Below are 17,507 nucleotides of genomic sequence, written 5' to 3' on the forward strand. Positions count from 1 at the left end.
AGAGGTGACATGATTGAAAGGTTTAAAATTATGAAGAAAATTAGTTAATTGGACCAAGACTGTTATTTTAAAATGAGGTCATCAAGAACATGGGGACACAACTGGAATCTTGTTAAAGGTAAATTTTGCACAAACATAAGGAAGTTTTTCTTTACACAGAAAACCACAGACACATGGAATCAGCTACCAAGTAGTGTGGTAGACAGTAGGACTTTAGGGTACAAAATGCCCAGAATTCATGGTAGATACAATACCTGAGGATAGCTGTAGACTCCCAGCAGGAAAGAAGTAGACAGCGCTCCATCTGTTATGACAGCTGCCAATCGTGTGTGATTATTGCAGATATAACTCGGGTCCATTTGGTCATGTCCAGTCACCAGCCAGTGAACAGCGTCTATCCCAAGGGGTACGACAACACACGAGTCATAAATTCTGTATCCAAGAGTGATGTTGGGAAGAACATATGGATCTGCGTTGATTTCTTTAATGGCAAAAATCATAGTGTTTAACCAGCGGTATGTTCGAACGTTGATCCTATAGTGATAATAAACATCAGATATAAATATAATAAATCAGTTTAAGTTTTTATGTTTATCCTTTCATCCATTATCCAACCCGCTATATCCTAACTACAGGGCCACGGGGGTCTGCTGGAGCCAATCCCAGCCAACACAGGGCGCAAGGCAGGAAACAAACCCCGAGCAGGACGCCTGCCCACCGCAGAGTGCACACACACACGCGCACACACACCAAGCACACACGAGGGACAATGTGGAATCGCCAATGCACCTAACCTGCATGTCTTTGGACTGCGGGAGAAAACTGGAGTACTCAGAGTATCTTCATAGAGATTTAATAGGAGATTATTATGTTCAAGTGCTAATAATAAACTATTGTTCAGCATTTAACTCAGCAAATCTCTCTACGCTCATAGCCAAGCTCAAGGACCTGCGTCTGAACACTTCACTGTGCAGCTGGGTTTTAAACGTCTTCACAGGCAGACCCCAGGTGGGATGGGGTGGGAAGCCATACTTTGCGTGACTAACTCTAACATCAGTGTTATGTTTACAGAAGACATAGATAGATGTGGAGGGCCTGATCTCAAAAAACAATTAGGAGACTTATCTTGATGGAGTACAGAGTGTGTCACACTGGTGCCAGGACAACAGTCTTCTCCTTAATGTTATCAAAACAAAGGAGTTGATTGTGGAATTTAGGAGAAAACATCAAAGGCATTACTGCCCACTCAGTATTAATAACACTCAAGTGGAGAGGGTGGACAGTTTTAGATACATCTGTATCTACATCACATAGGACCTGATCTGGTTCAAGCACACTGTCATCTTGGTGAAGAAGCAATAACAATGACTTTACCAAATCAGATACCTCAAGGATTTTAGGCTGCCCTCCCAGAAATTAATGACGTTCTACACATCCATCACTGAAAGTATCTTGACCTTGACCTGATCTGGAAACAGCACACAGCAGAGCTGCAAAGCTCTGCAGAGACTGTTGCAGCCAACTGAGAGCATCACCTGGTGTGTAGTCTCTAACTTTCCGAATATTTATACCAAGCAATGTCAGAAAATTATCAGGGATACCAGATATCCCAACAATGATACTTTTTCTCTATGCTGCAGTGAGATAAATGCTGCTGCTGTCTGAAGACAAATCCAGAGAGACTGAGGAGGAGCTTCTGTACACAGTCCATCGGCATCCTAAATGAGGATAGTTCCTAGAGCTATACAATGTTCTATTTTTAATTCTCCTGTATTTATTTATTACATTTTGTTTAAATTTTTATATAATTCATACTACTGCTGTCATTTAGCACAATTATTACTGATATTTGTTAAGTTGTGTAATATAGTTAATAGTTTACTGTCTCCTTATAGTTTTTTTAATAAATAGTCTTTCAGTTTAACAACTAAGCATTTCACTACATGTTGTACTGTGACAAATAAAATTTATTTGATATGAAAGCTGGAGTCTATCCCAGCGGTGTTGAGTTCTCTATCTGTTCACTCCATTCATTTTGAAAGCCTTCATGTTGCCTATCTTGGCTGTGTCAGGCAGGAGGCAGAATTGGGAGCAAGTCTTTCACTAAGCAAATTTACTTGCATGCCCATACCAACACTCAATCACCGCATAATATTAACAATGAAACCAACATGCATGGCCTTGTGAATTGGGTAGAAGAACAGAAAAAAAAATGATGTAAGTGCAAAATCCATGGAAGTAGTAATTTGTCTGCACAATTGTAGGGTTGTGATGTAACAGTGCTAAGCATTGTGCCAGACCCTAATGGGAATCAAAATTAAAAAAATAAAGGACATTTGAATTAGTTTTATAATAAACATGTGTACCCCCATATAATGAAGCCCAAAATTAGTAATGTGTGTGATAACAAAGAGGAGGAAAACGTTTACCCTTGGCATCGAACGGGCGTGGGAGCTTCAGTAAAACGTCTGTCAGTGACAGCATTGCTTTTACCAAGAGGAAACATTCCAGCAATAATAACATCTCCTTCCATCTCCAATCCATAGATTGAGGGGCTGCTTTGACAGCCAGGACTTTGGGAACCTGAACATGGCAAGAAGAGCAGCAGGAGGAGTGCCATCACAGGACAAGCCAGAATGACTGAAAATAAAATGAAAAAGTCATTACAGTAAAAAGCTTACTAGAGGGTTTTACAATTCCCTTTAACTATATTCTTTTTAGATTCAACAGTATTCTTATCAAATATTTTAAATTAAAGTATTAATTAAGTAACTGAGATTTACAAAATGGATGGCTGTATCATTCAAGCTATACCTAAAAACCTAAAAAACCCAGACACAAGCAAACAACACACTTTCAGATTTCAGATACTCACAATAATGGAAAAGTGCAAACAAAAACTTTATATTTTCCTTCAGCCTTTCTTTTATTTAGATTAAACAATATTCCTTCAATATATATTGTCTCTTTTAGAGCAGGTGACTGAGATATTTTAAAACACAATACACTTTGTATGGATTTCGGATTTGTACACTAAATGAAAAAGCGAAATAAAACTTGATAGTTGAGTTATTTGAGGAGTTGATTGTTAGTATAAAATATCTAATAAATCATAGATAGTACTTTTTTTTGTTGAAAGAGGGAAATATAGCTTTTTACAGAAATATTTGAACAAGTAATATCATCCCCTCTCAAACACACAAAAGAAATGTATAAAGAAGAAAAACCTTTTAAACTCACTCAAGATAAGAGTGCAGTAACAGAGAGGCACTAAAAATGTGTATTGCTGCTGGTATAAAGCTGGCGCTTCTTAAGTTTTTCCAAATAATAAGCCGCCTCAAACCACTTAATGGTAGTTTGTCATAGAGAGGATGTGCAACATTGTCCATAAGGTCCATCAGTTTTGTGTTCATCCTCAGTAATTCGACCTATACTGGCATTGATATATATATTTAGTTACTGGTCACATACTGTAAATGTTTTTTTCTCCTTTCTTAATCTCTCTCTATATAAAATCCAACGACTGTCTGTTTGTATATATGTCTGTCCGCTTTTCATGAGAGAAATACTTAACGGACTTAGATCGGGTTTTTTTTATATAATTTGCTTGAACATTCTGGTTGATATTGTGACTTCTCTCCTTGAACTAAATATCATAGTTCGCTGGCGGTACCGATTTATTTGCACGAATCCAAGAGAGATGCTGCGGGAAAGTGAGGGGACCAGCCTCAGGGCGTACCATACATCTGCTTAGCTAGCGAACAAGAGAACTACTTAACGGATATAGATCTGGCTTTTTTCTAGAATTTGCTTGAACCTTCCGGTTGATTTTGCGACTTCTCTCACTGCGCTAAGAATCATAGTTTGCTTGCAGAAGAGATATATTCGCACTAATCCAAGACAGAGGCTGCGGGCCGAGGGGAGGAGAAAGCGTGATGTCAGGAGTAGGGAGCTGGGCGGGGCCATCCTCACTACTACGTGGGCGGAGCCACAGGAGACGGCTAGTATAACATAATGCAACATTCTCAGATTTTACAATCCAATTTAGAATCACATAGTTTAGTGTCTATTCCAATAGCACAAGGTAAATTATATATATAAAAAAAAGATAAACATCTAACAATTTAGAGGCCCACCACAATTGCCTTTGGCTTTCTAAACAAGCGTATCATTTTCTTTTGGAAATTGTCCATATTAGATATCTGCCAACATTTCCTAAGATGAAATTTAAACTTGTGCAGTGTTTCATTGTCCTAAAAGTTAAATTGGTGTACCAACTAGATTATTATGGAGTGAGCAGCCAGAACTCAACAATCAAAAACGAGTTAGTATGAAAAATATTCATATGATACAATGTCAGAATGTAGTGAGGTAATGTGTAATTACTATTAACAAACGATAATGAAACTAATAAGTATACGGAAAATAAGTCTGTGAGAGAAAGTTAGCAGTAGGACATGGCTCGCAAATAAAAAGTCACTTGAAACAAAAACCAGCAGCTACAGGTTGATTAAAGACCTTACTTAAAGTTGTAGATTTTAAAATTAAATATATAAAAAAAAATTCTGCAACAAGCGACCACAATACTCTATACAAGTCTATTTTGTCTGTCTAATTCCAATGCTTTTTAGAGTTCAAATTTCAGAAAAACATTACATCTTCTAATAATATGGAAGGTTAAAATTGATAATTATTTCACCAATTCATTTTCTATTCAATTTATCCAATTTATGGCAGCTGGAAACCAAACCTTACCAAGTCATGCATGGGGTCTGTCGCTTGCACACTCATACATGCTCACTTTAGAAGGACCAGTTAAACTAACCTGTATTTCTATAAGATGTGAGAGAAATATTGGAGTCTCGTGCAAACGAAAAGAAAACTTGACGACATGACATGTGTCATGCTGGTCTAGGAACAGTGAAGTACTTAGCATGACATTTATATCTTTAAACTGTGACATTTAGTTGCCTTCTTTATCTACTGTGACGTTGTTAATATATAGTTCTAGTGATTTTGCTTTGGAGAATTTAGTTGAATACGATCTGGAAGCTTATAAGGCTGAACAGTGCTCAGAAAAGTAATTATGAGTTTCAAATACTAGTTGTAAGCCTGTTAAAGACACTTTCACTAACCCATTTGTATAGGGGCATAGTGGGAACCAACACTATATGGGATTAATTAAAAATTTAAAATTGTCACTTCATCTGCAGGGATGTGGACAATACACTCTAGCTGTGGACCCCCAGAGCTGCACTCCATTGAGCAGGATGTTGCTTTATATTATGTATCACTGATAACAACCTGGTTACAATCTGGTTAAGATTAGGGTTTAGGGTGCACCTTCAGTCCAATTGGTTGTCCAGTGTAGCTACTGAATTGCAGTTGCAGAGGACCCGTTTGATGAAATTAATGATTATATATATATATATATATATATATATATATATATATATATATATATATATATATATATATATATATATGTTTACCTCACCAGGTTTTAAAAGTTGGTCAAACTTATAAAAATATGTTTTAATCTTAATTTTTGTTCAAGTTATGCCAACTCATATATTTAGTATATCTAAACCTATCTGTACTGTATATATAGCCTTTGAACTAAAAAAAAAACAAACTTAAAATCAGTTACATAAAACATTATTGTTAGAGTTACAGACTCTAAATACTACGTTCTGTATTGCTACTAAACCAGAATACACATGAGGCACTGAAAACAGTACATTATCAAAATCTACCTTTATTAACTTTAAATGCACATGCAAAATCTTTAAAAGAAGGGGAAGAGCACAAGCCACCAAGCCACCCCATCTGTGTACCTATTAACAGCATTCATTATTTAAACAAAGTTAACGATTTATCTGTAAAACGTAACATATATATTTTAATGCATTTCATCATGAAAGTGATATCAAGTATAAAGCTAAGAAATGCAAATATGCAGAGAGCTAGAATATCATAAATTTAATGTGTTCTGCGGCGATCTATTGCTGCAGTCAGGTCAGGAGGAAGCCCCAGAAGCGCGTAGCGATTTAACAACTGGGTGAGGTTTATGACGGTCTGCTTTAATGATAAAGTAAACTACGATGTTAAAGTGGACATTAGAGGCTAAAGCCGAAATTTTTACTGTAATCACAAAATAGACATTTTCATTATGTCGTTATTTTTTTTTCTGTGGCTCAGATACGCCGCCGGACATTCTGATAGTATTGTAAAGGTGCAAAAAAAAAAAAAAAAGACGGCACAGAAGATGGTATGTGAGACTCTTAAAATGTATGTTGTTATTACTTTGGGGAATATGCGAAGCTTGAATATCAAAGCAACATGAATACATTTGTATGTGGGCAGTTTGCTTCACCATATTGAACCATTAATCAAACATGGAAGTGCGCACCTCGATCCTGGAGGATCCTAAAACCGTCTCTGCAGGCATACTACCTCAGGAAAAGTCTGGACATGATGATGTTTTATTGCTGCTGTCTTTTATACTTATTATGTTTATTTTATTATTTATACAGTATTGTGTATTTTAAGTCTTCTGCCTTGAAGCCGAGTCCTAACCCAAAAATTTCGTTCAGGAAAATACATAATTGCTGCTGTCTTTTATACTTATTAGAATTACTATCTTATCTATCTATCTATCTATCTATCTATCTATCTATCTATCTATCTATCTATCTATCTATCTACATGCACCCAAATTGCACAAATTGCACATATCTCTGATTAAGTTTTCCTGTACACAATTCTACACACTTGTCCAGTTAGGGCATGATAGATAGATAGATAGATAGATAGATAGATAGATAGATAGATAGATAGATAGATATAGAAAGGAAATCAATAATAGATAGATAGATAGATAGATAGATAGATAGATAGATATGTGTACAGTATATGACATATTTTTATGAAGTATGACATTTGTCAGAGAGACACAATAAGTCCAAGGTAATGACTAATCCAAGGACATTTTAGTTTGAATTTCAACACTGTACCCTCCAGTTTACCTTGGGACTATTTATAAAAATAGTCAATTAATCTATTTAAAATTGAATAAAAAGTGTCTATTGTTTAATTTGTTCTTTTGGTAATTGCCTTTTTAATGGTGTACTCAACCTGCATTCATTTGTTGACTTTTATTATTATTTGCTTTGTAAAATGCCTAAATTAATGAGCCTACAGATGTAATCAGCCGTTGAACATCTGGAGCAACCTGAATACAGTAGATGCTATCCATTTACATTTAGTCATCCAAAGTCACATTGCACATTTTTGCATTTTTATATTATATTACTTTTCAGTGTTTTATTATTTAATACAGTAGCAGAATGTAATCATCTGTTATGTGTAACAAGAGAACAGATTCAGAAAACAATTTTAATAAGTGTTACACAGCTGCCTTCCATCCAGCACATTCTGTACATATCAAACGTAGATTTAGATATGCTAAGAAAGGTGAGTGGTATTATTAAAGTTGCTAGCCATCCTGCACTGTCACTTTTTTGCCCCTTGCACTTAAGACAATTAGACTTTGTATGATGAGAGTCAGGAAACCTTTTTAACAACAAGCAACTCAAGCTGGCAACTGCTTGTGTGTTGGTGTATTTAATGTATTGTGTTGAATTCACAGTATATAACATATATTATATAATTTATTTACATAAAATTTATACATATATATTTTTCTTAATTTTAGATTTTAGCATAAATGAATTTTAATGTTATATTTTACACTTTTTTTCATTTTTCCTTATTTTCTAATTATTTTCTTTGGCTTATTGTACATGTCACATTTACTTTAAACATTATTATTAAAAAGCTTACCTTCAGTTGCTTTTAAATATTTCATTACTGAAAAGAAAAATGGATTAAGAAGGTTTCTTAGCTGCCAAACAAAGTAAAAGTAAGAATAAATGCAAGTCATTAAGAAAATGCTCATCTGAAACTGATGAAAAAGAAAATTATTTTGGTTGTTGTCCTAGAACGTTTTGCTTTTACTTAAGACAAATTAAATATATATTAGGAACAGTTTAAAAAAAAAATAATAAGGCTGGCACGATCATAAAGAGCTCGAACCTGTTCACAGAACTCTCACTGCAGTGGGGTGCCAGTGACAAGATTTTAACAGAAGATTAAGGTTTTATGCCTTACCCTCAACTCCCAATGGTTCAGATGGATTGTCCAGCCCAATGGCTTGCAGTTACATGTCAGCGTGAACTCCAATTTTCAAGAATGATAGGCTCAAAAGTTCTCGAACACTTTTAAAAAAAACAAGTCTTGTGCGTTTCCCAGAGGACACCTTGCTCTAATGATAGTCCTGCATCCTTACTGAGTATGAATAATGTCCACTGACAGCCACACCTGCACCTTGTCTAATTTCAGTGCAGCTATGAGCAGCAGTTCAATGATCTCTTTGGACTAATGTCTCGTAAACAAATTAAAAAATTTTAGCTTGCATTTTCCAATGGAGCTTTTCCAGTTGCACTTCTTAAATACAGTCAAATTTCCCCTTACTTTTAAAGATTATGTTATATGAGTCAGCGAATGCATATTATTTCTGTATTATTTTCAAAACCTTATCTTTATGTCAATTTTAAAATAACAGACTTCCCTATCTAAGGTCAGTGTACCTTGAGACTGAACAGTATACTGTATTCAAATGTAGACAGTTATCAAGGACTTGATCAGGAGGTGCTAGTTTTAAGCAGTCATTCTGGTTCAAGGGTCCAGGCTGGTAGTGTCTTTAATTGAGGAATGAACTTGCCACAAGACTCACCACATCAGATATTCTAAGATGAAGCATAAAACATTTTATGAAATAAACAACTATTTAAGAACATTTATGTAAGGTAGCCCAGTGGGGGCTAGGTGGTCTTTTAGGCCCTATAGATCCTCCAGCTTAACTGGAGGATTTTTTTTTTCTATTCACCCTGGTCATCTAACCATATCATCAGACTTATGTTTTATAGACTCTTCTTCTTCTTGTTCCTCTTCATCTTTTCCCAATTCTATGTGGAGCCAAAGTGCTTAATCAGCCTTCTCCAAACAGTTTGGCCCTGCACCTCCTTGTCAGTAAAGCTCTTTTTCTTTGGATCTTCTTTAACTTTATCCATTCACCTCTACTTTGGCCTCCCACATTTTCTCTTCCTCTGTACTTCCATTCCCATCACTCTTTTGCCTACAAATTTGTTGTCTCTCATCATCACATATCCATGCAATTTCAAAGCACTTTCTTGTACTTTCTTAGATATCTCCCCAACCTTTGTTATACCTCTGAATGTCTCATTTCATATTCTGTCCTGTTTTGTAACTCCACACATCCATCTCAACATTCTCATTTCTCCTGCCCTTCCTTACTTCTCATGTTTCAGCTCTATACATCATTGCTCGTCTTACCACAGTCTTAAAAGCCTTACCTTTAACCTATGCCTTAATTCTTCTATCACACAATACTCCTGATACCTTCTTCCAATTTTACCATCCACACTGCACTCAATGGGTTATCTTTGCATCTATCTTTTCATCTCAGGCCACCATTGGTCCTACATATTTAAATTTACCCACTCTCATTAACAGCTTTCCCTGCAGGCTAATGTTTGAATTCTAATCATCATTGAAACTCAAATATTCTGTCTTCTTCCTATTTATCATCAAGCTCTATCTTGCAAACACCTTCCCTATACTTCCAATGGCCTCTCCACTTCCTCTTTTCTGGTGCTACACAATATAATATCATCAGGAAAAAGCATGCACCAGGAGGATTGGTCTTTATCCCATCACCCAACATATCCAAAACCAGATCAAGGATCAAAGGAAGATCCTAGGTGCAGACCTACTCTAACTGGGATCTTGTCTGTTACCCCTACAGGGCTTTTAACTCGAGTCCTCACTCTCTCATACATATCGTGGTCAATCCTCACATACTTCTCTGGTACTCCTTTCTTCTCTCAGGCACCTCCAGACCTCTTGAGGTGACACTCTTCTCTAAACTCTTTTCTTCAATAAACATCAAATGTAAACCTTTCTTTTTCTTGATACTTTTCTGTGAGCTGCCTCAATGCAAAGAATACATCAGTTATTCCTCTCTCTTGCATAAAACTAAACTGCCCCTCCTCTATGGTTGTCTCTTCTCTAGTCTTCTCTCTATATCCCTTTCCCAATTTTCATTGTGTGTGGCATCAGCTTTATAACTTTATAGTTTCCAAAATCTTGAATATCGTCCTTCTCCTTATAAATGATTACAATCACACTGTTCTTCCACTCCTCTGGTACTGTCTCGTGTTCATAGATTTTCTGGATTTGATCCTACAGCACATATACTCCCTCTTTTCCTAAACTCTTCCACACTTCTGGTGGCATTTCATCTGGCCCTGTTTCCTTTCTATTTTTCATTCTTCATTCTTTCCAGTACATCTTTTACTTCCTCCCTCCTTATTGTTGGTACTAGCCCTTCATTTGGGACTCCCTCCCTAAAATCTACCCCTGAATTTTCTATATTCAACTCTTTTCAAATTACCCCTTCCATCTATCCTGATCCTATCATGCTCACTCAAGTCCACACATTGCTTCTATTTAATCTCCTTTTTCTGATTAATATCCTTTCCAGCCTTAGTAGTCTTCACTATTCTAAATATCATTCTGCCTCCCTCTTTTGTCTCCGATTTTTTATACACCTCATCTAAAGTTTAACTCAAAGACTCTACTTCTCTTTATTACATAGCTCTCTTATGTAAGTGGGCAATATTTACTGTTTTACACTATTTATTCATTACTATTCTTATCTGATTTTGTTTCATTTTTTTCTTTGTAAGTAACTATTTCATTAACATCTTGTAAAGCACTTTGAACAATATCTTTGTATGAAAATGTGCTATATAGATAAGTGTTGCTATTGTTGCCAATGTTGGATGGTTTATACTGTAAGTGGTACACTTTCCTGTAGAACAGTTTTAATATTTTTAGCCATTTAGTGTGGTGTTGTTCAAAATAAACATGGACATAATGACCAAAAAGATTCTTAATACTTGTTATTATAGAATCACACAACATTGTTCGTTATTCATAAATGTATCACAAAATTACTTATGGGCAAACCTTGTAGTATTTAAGAAGAATGGATTATGAGAGTGAACAGATGAAATAGGCAAAAACAGCAGTGTTCCTGGGATTGTACCAGATGGTGGTAGTGATAAGGTGTTTTGTCATGGAAAGGTCAGATGGTGACACTGGCCTCACATTAGGACCCTCCATGTAGATGTGAGTATTCCAGATCTTTGGCTTCTGCTGTTTTAAGTCACACTTAATCTGCACCTCTACTTGTGGTCATCATTAAAATGAACAAAGGTTGTCTGCACCTATAGTTAAAATGCTTCAGACCTTTTCTGACTCTAGACCCTCAATGGCTTGGAATGGGTTCACAGCTAATCAGAGAAACTGGTCCAAAAGTTTATTCACTTATTATAGAATAACATTTACTAAACTATAGTCATTAACGTGCCAAAAGCAGAACCAAAGCAATGATTTAGCCAAAAAACCTGGATGGGCAGTTTTATTTTTTTTTATTAGGTGGTTCATTCTTGATGGTCTCTGGATGGATATCAATCGATATTGATGCAAGGGCAGAGGCAAGCAACAGCTAGTTTGGTCTCATATGTAAGTGGGTTTGGTCTTCCTTCCTTCCTTGCTGTACCCCTTGAACCAATAGAGTATTATAGTTTATGAGTTATCTCCTTTTAATATGCCCCTGGACCAATCCTGGGGTAAAGCAAATGTGTCTCTTGCCTTTTCTGCATCTGCAGCCTGTGTTAATGTAGCTGCTTATAAGGCCTCAAGTTACTCTTTTCTCTTGTCTTTTCTGGTTCTGTAGTCAAAAAATGGCATCATTTATGTCTTCTTAAATGCATCTAATACATACTTTATACAGAGATACAGTGGTGTGAAAAACTATTTGCCCCCTTCCTGATTTCTTATTCTTTTGCATGTTTGTCACACAAAATGTTTCTGATCATCAAACACATTTAACCATTAGTCAAATATAACACAAGTAAACACAAAATGCAGTTTTTAAATGATTTTATTATTTAGGGAGAAAAAATTCCAAACCTACATGGCCCTGTGTGAAAAAGTAATTGCCCCCTGAACCTAATAACTGGTTGGGCCACCCTTATCGCAAACACTTGATTGCAGTTATTGCTGCTAACTTGCAATGAGTCTTTTACAGCGCTCTGGAGGAATTTTGGCCCACTCATCTTTGCAGAATTGTTGTAATTCAGCTTTATTTGAGGGTTTTCTAGCATGAACCGCCTTTTTAAGGTCATGCCATAGCATCTCAATTGGATTCAGGTCAGGACTTTGACTAGGCTACTCCAAAGTCTTCATTTTGTTTTTCTTCAGCCATTCAGAGGTGGATTTGCTGGTGTGTTTTGGGTCATTGTCCTGTTGCAGCACCCAAGATCGCTTCAGCTTGAGTTGACGAACAGATGGCGGACATTCTCCTTCAGGATTTTTGGTAGACAGTAGAATTCATGGTTCCATCTATCACAGCAAGCCTTCCAGGTCCTGAAGCAGCAAAACAAACCCAGACCATCACACTACCACCACCATATTTTACTGTTGGTATGATGTTCTTTTTCTGAAATGCTGTGTTCCTTTTACACCAGATGTAACGGGACATTTGCCTTCCAAAAGTTCAACTTTTGTCTCATCAGTCCACAAGGTATTTTCCCAAAAGTCTTGGCAATCATTGAGATGTTTCTTAGCAAAATTGAGACGAGCCCTAATGTTCTTTTTGCTTAACAGTGGTTTGCGTCTTGGAAATCTGCCATGCAGGCTGTTTTGCCCAGTCTCTTTCTTATGGTGGAGTCGTGAACACTGACCTTAATTGAGGCAAGTGAGGCCTGCAGTTCTTTAGACGTTGTCCTGGGGTCTTTGTGACCTCTCGGATGAGTCGTCTCTGCGCTCTTGGGGTAATTTTGGTCGGCCGGCCACTCCTGGGAAGGTTCACCACTGTTCCATGTTTTTGCCATTTGTGGATAATGGCTCTCACTGTGGTTCGCTGGAGTCCCAAAGCTTTAGAAATGGCTTTATAACCTTTACCAGACTGATAGATCTCAATTACTTCTGTTCTCATTTGTTCCTGAATTTCTTTGGATCTTGGCATGATGTCTAGCTTTTGAGGTGCTTTTGGTCTACTTCTCTGTGTCAGGCAGCTCCTATTTAAGTGATTTCTTGATTGAAACAGGTGTGGCAGTAATCAGGCCTGGGGGTGGCTACGGAAATTGAACTCAGGTGTGATACACCACAGTTAGGTTATTTTTAACAAGGGGCAATTACTTTTTCACACAGGGCCATGTAGGTTTGGATTTTTTCCTCCCTAAATAATAAAAACCATCATTTAAAAACTGCATTTTGTGTTTACTTGTGTTATATTTGACTAATGGTTAAATGTGTTTGATGATCAGAAACATTTTGTGTGACAAACATGCAAAAGAACAAGAAATCAGGAAGGGGGCAAATAGTTTTTCACACCACTGTATATTAGAACATTAGAGAACATTTTGATGAGAACAGGCCATTCAGCCCAACAAAGCCAACCAGTCCTATCCATTTAAATCCTTCAAAATAACATCAGGTCTCTACCTAATTTTTATATATAATTTCACACCACATGATTATTCCCATGACAAAAGGGATGCACAGTCCCAAGATGTACTGTATAGTTTATTTGTCTACATGGTTGTATATGATTTTACAGAAATTGGGATATATTACAATGAATTAAAAAAAAAAACTAAAAAAAAGAATAGAAAAATTAAAGTGTCATAGCTGTAATTCTGTTTCTCTCAAGGTTATAGGAAATCATATAACATAAAAAGATGGGTGACTGAGTCAGTATAGATGTAGATATCCAAGAGAAAAGGAGAAGGATAGAAAAGTTAAATGGTGCCTTGACGATTTATAAAGAGCTGCATCTTCAAGAAATACAAGAACATTAGTAATCTGGAAGAAGACTGGATGGCCATAGGAAGGCCATTCTACAGCTTGACACCAGGAAATAAGAAACATCGACCATTTTTTATTATGTCTGGTGAAGGAAGGACAGTTACTAAACTGGACAAAGCAGATCAGATATTAGTTGGGTGGATTCAGGAAATCACAATTTTATCCTTAAAACAGGACTCCTGGATGAAGTTGGATAAGGCTAAATTTCCCAAATTCCTTTCTTCAAAAAAAAAAAGAATCATGCATGCATGGAATAAACAGATTAGCAGATAGTATTTTGGTTACCTTCTAACCTAAACCTGTTAAGATTTATAAGAGAGAATCAGAAGTATTTTAACCTTCTTAATTGGGCATGTAGGAGAGATCAGAGGCTGGGGGCGAGGGATAGAAACCCATCCATATTTACTTTATTGTCTAAAAGTAACTGAGCCTTTAAGGATGATATGGTGGAAGTAAGTCCTTCCTTAGATCCTTAAGCTGCTACTTTCTATTAGGAAGATTTTGTCCATTTAGGATGCCCTTATAAATCTTGATTTTTAAAAGACATAAAAACTTTGAAATAATGTAGTTTCAAATAATTTGAAAAGAAGACGTAACATACCATAATATACTCAAACTGTCTAAAACCATGTTCAGGTTAGTAGGGCCCAGAGCCTAATTTAGAAGCATCAGATGTAAAATGGGAACCAATCCTGGATAGTAAATCACTCTACTAGATAACCCACTCTTCCACACACCGACAGTGGGCCAGTTTAGAATCCTCAATAACCCTAAGATTTGGGATGTATGTGCAAAACCGATACTGACACCCACACAAGCACTTCCTCTACTATTTAATGATTCTACAGTCAATATGGTGGAATCCTTGAGATTTTTGAGCACAGCTATCACAAACTCTCTCAGCTTGGAAATTAACTCAACTTCCATCACCAAGAACACTCAGCAAGGGATGTATTTTTATGCCTACTAAACAAATAAACTATATTTCCAAGCCCATTCTGGTACAATTCAACAAAGCAATTGTGGTTTGCTTTGGTTCATCAATGGTTCACTCCAAAACTAAATGATAGCGTGTTGTGAAGTCTGCTGATAAAAAAATAAATGGCTGTGCTCTTCCATCTGTCACAGACCTGTATACATCTAGTGTCATAAACCATGTCAAAAGGATCACCATGGACTCATCTCAACTAGGTCATCACTTGTTCCAAAAACTTTTCTGGTGCATGCTTTACATTAAATAAAACTAATACTAACAGGAACTAATCAGAGCCTTTCCCAGAGCCATAGTCCTTGCAAACCAATAATTGAGAGTTTCATCCTTTTTTATTTTTGTGTTCTTTTATATATGAAGGTTTGTGTGAATATCTATGTTTATGTACATGTACTTCTGTGTGTGCATACACTCTATGCACACACATACATGCTTTAATTTGCACATCTCCTTTATAATTGTACTATTCCACAAGCGTTTATAATGTATGATGTTTAACTTATGTTGTTTATGTTATTTTGTGTTCTGTTATAAGCTGCTCCAAAGCTATCAAACTAAATTCTTGTACACCAAGTATTGGTGAATAAACTAAATCCGATTCTGTTTCTGAAATGGATCTACAAACTCCACTCTGATCATACTGAATCGGTGAGACAAGAGAACTCAAGATTGTTCCATTTTCTTTGTTCCTCTTAAATAAAGAACATAAATATTTTTAAAAGATTTACCGTTTGCATGTGAAAAAAATAGTCACAACACATTTTACCAAGTGCAGCATATAAATCAATTATTTAACAGGTCATAAAATGTGAGTAAACTGAAATAATGATGTAATGTTTAACAAATTCAAGTCAAGTCAAGTTGGGGAGCATGCACTGGTACAGTGTGTTGCCGCACCCACTACACGGCAAAACAACTCGGGATCCCTGTTGGCAACCCCCCAGGCAGACACACAGTCCAGTCCTACCCTCCAGAAATGACCCTACATCTGCTGCAGTCAGGTGTTACATGGGTGAGCCCTTAGTCTGGTCCAGCCATTTGGGTCCCCAACAATGAGGATCTTATGAGCTGGATCACCCTCGGGGAAACGCACCACATGGCCATAGTGCGGTTACTGACGCTCCCTCACAATGCAGGTAATGTGCCTCATTCGGGACTCCATGAGCAACTGCTCATTCGACACAAAGTCAAACCAACAGTACCCAAGGATTTTCCAGAGAGACACAGTATCAAAGGAGTCCAGTCTTCGTCTCAGGTTACTGGTTAGCGTCCATGTCTCACAAACATATAGCAAGGCAGGAAGCACCAGGACTCTATTAAGACTTGGACCTTCATCCTTTTGCATAGATATCAGGAGCATCACACACCCCTTTCCAGTGACCTCATGACCCCCCCATGCTCTCCCAATCCATCTACTGACTTCACAGGAAGGTAAGTAAGCCTCTCAACAAGGTCAACACTCTCTCCCCAAACAGACACACTGCTGATGGCTGTGCCCAAGAGGTCATTAAAGGCCTGGATCTTGGTTTTTATCCAGGACACTCGCAAGTCCAGACACTCAGACTCCTCATTCAGTCTCTCAAGAACCACGATCAGAGCCTCCATTGACTCCGCGAAGATCACAGCATCGTCAGCAAAGTCAAGAAACATGAATCTTTCTTCACCAACAGATGCCCCACAGCCGCTGGACCCCACGACTTGCCCAACACCCAGTCCATACAAGCATTGAACAGAGTAGGAGCAAGAACACACTCCTCACGAACCCCAGAATCAACTGGGAAAAATGCAGAGGTCCTGCCTTCACTCTGTACAGCACTCACAGTACCAGTGTACAGGCCAGCCATGATATCCAGCAACCTCGAGGGCATCCCACGATCCCTCAGGATGTCCCACAGGGCAGCTTGATCAACTGAGTCGAACACTTTGTGAGAATCGACAAAGGCCGCAAAGAAACTCTGCCGATATTCGCATTTGCACTCTATGAGAACCCTCAGGGTCAGGATGCGGTCGATGGTAGACTTCTTTGGCGTAAAACCAGACTGTTCCGGTTGCTGGTAGGTGAGCAAGTGATCACGGATCCTAATGAGGACGACCCTAGCAAGGACCATATCCGGCACGGAAGCACTCGGTACCAATTTGAGGCGGCCCATATGGGTGGACGCATGGAACGTCTTGCCTGTCCTGCAAGATGATCATCTTCCTCTGCTGTCGGAGGAGCTGCGCAAATTACACATTTCAGTGGCAGCACTCTCTGAGGTGTGCACACCAGATCTCTGTAGGTGGATACACCTTTTATTGGTCTGGTTGGTCTGATGGCTGGCATATATAGGGAGTAGCTGTTGCTGTAGCGGATTGCCTTCCGATGGTGTCCGATGTCACTCCTTTCAACTAGCGTATTATGGGACTCAGATTATGGCACTCCCTGGGTGCCTTGTCTGTTGTCTCAGTGTATGCTCCGACCGCGGTGAGTGATGTCTCGGCGAGGGAGACATTT

This window comes from Polypterus senegalus, chromosome 3, assembly GCF_016835505.1.
Source record: "Polypterus senegalus isolate Bchr_013 chromosome 3, ASM1683550v1, whole genome shotgun sequence".
Classification (NCBI taxonomy): domain Eukaryota; kingdom Metazoa; phylum Chordata; class Cladistia; order Polypteriformes; family Polypteridae; genus Polypterus; species Polypterus senegalus.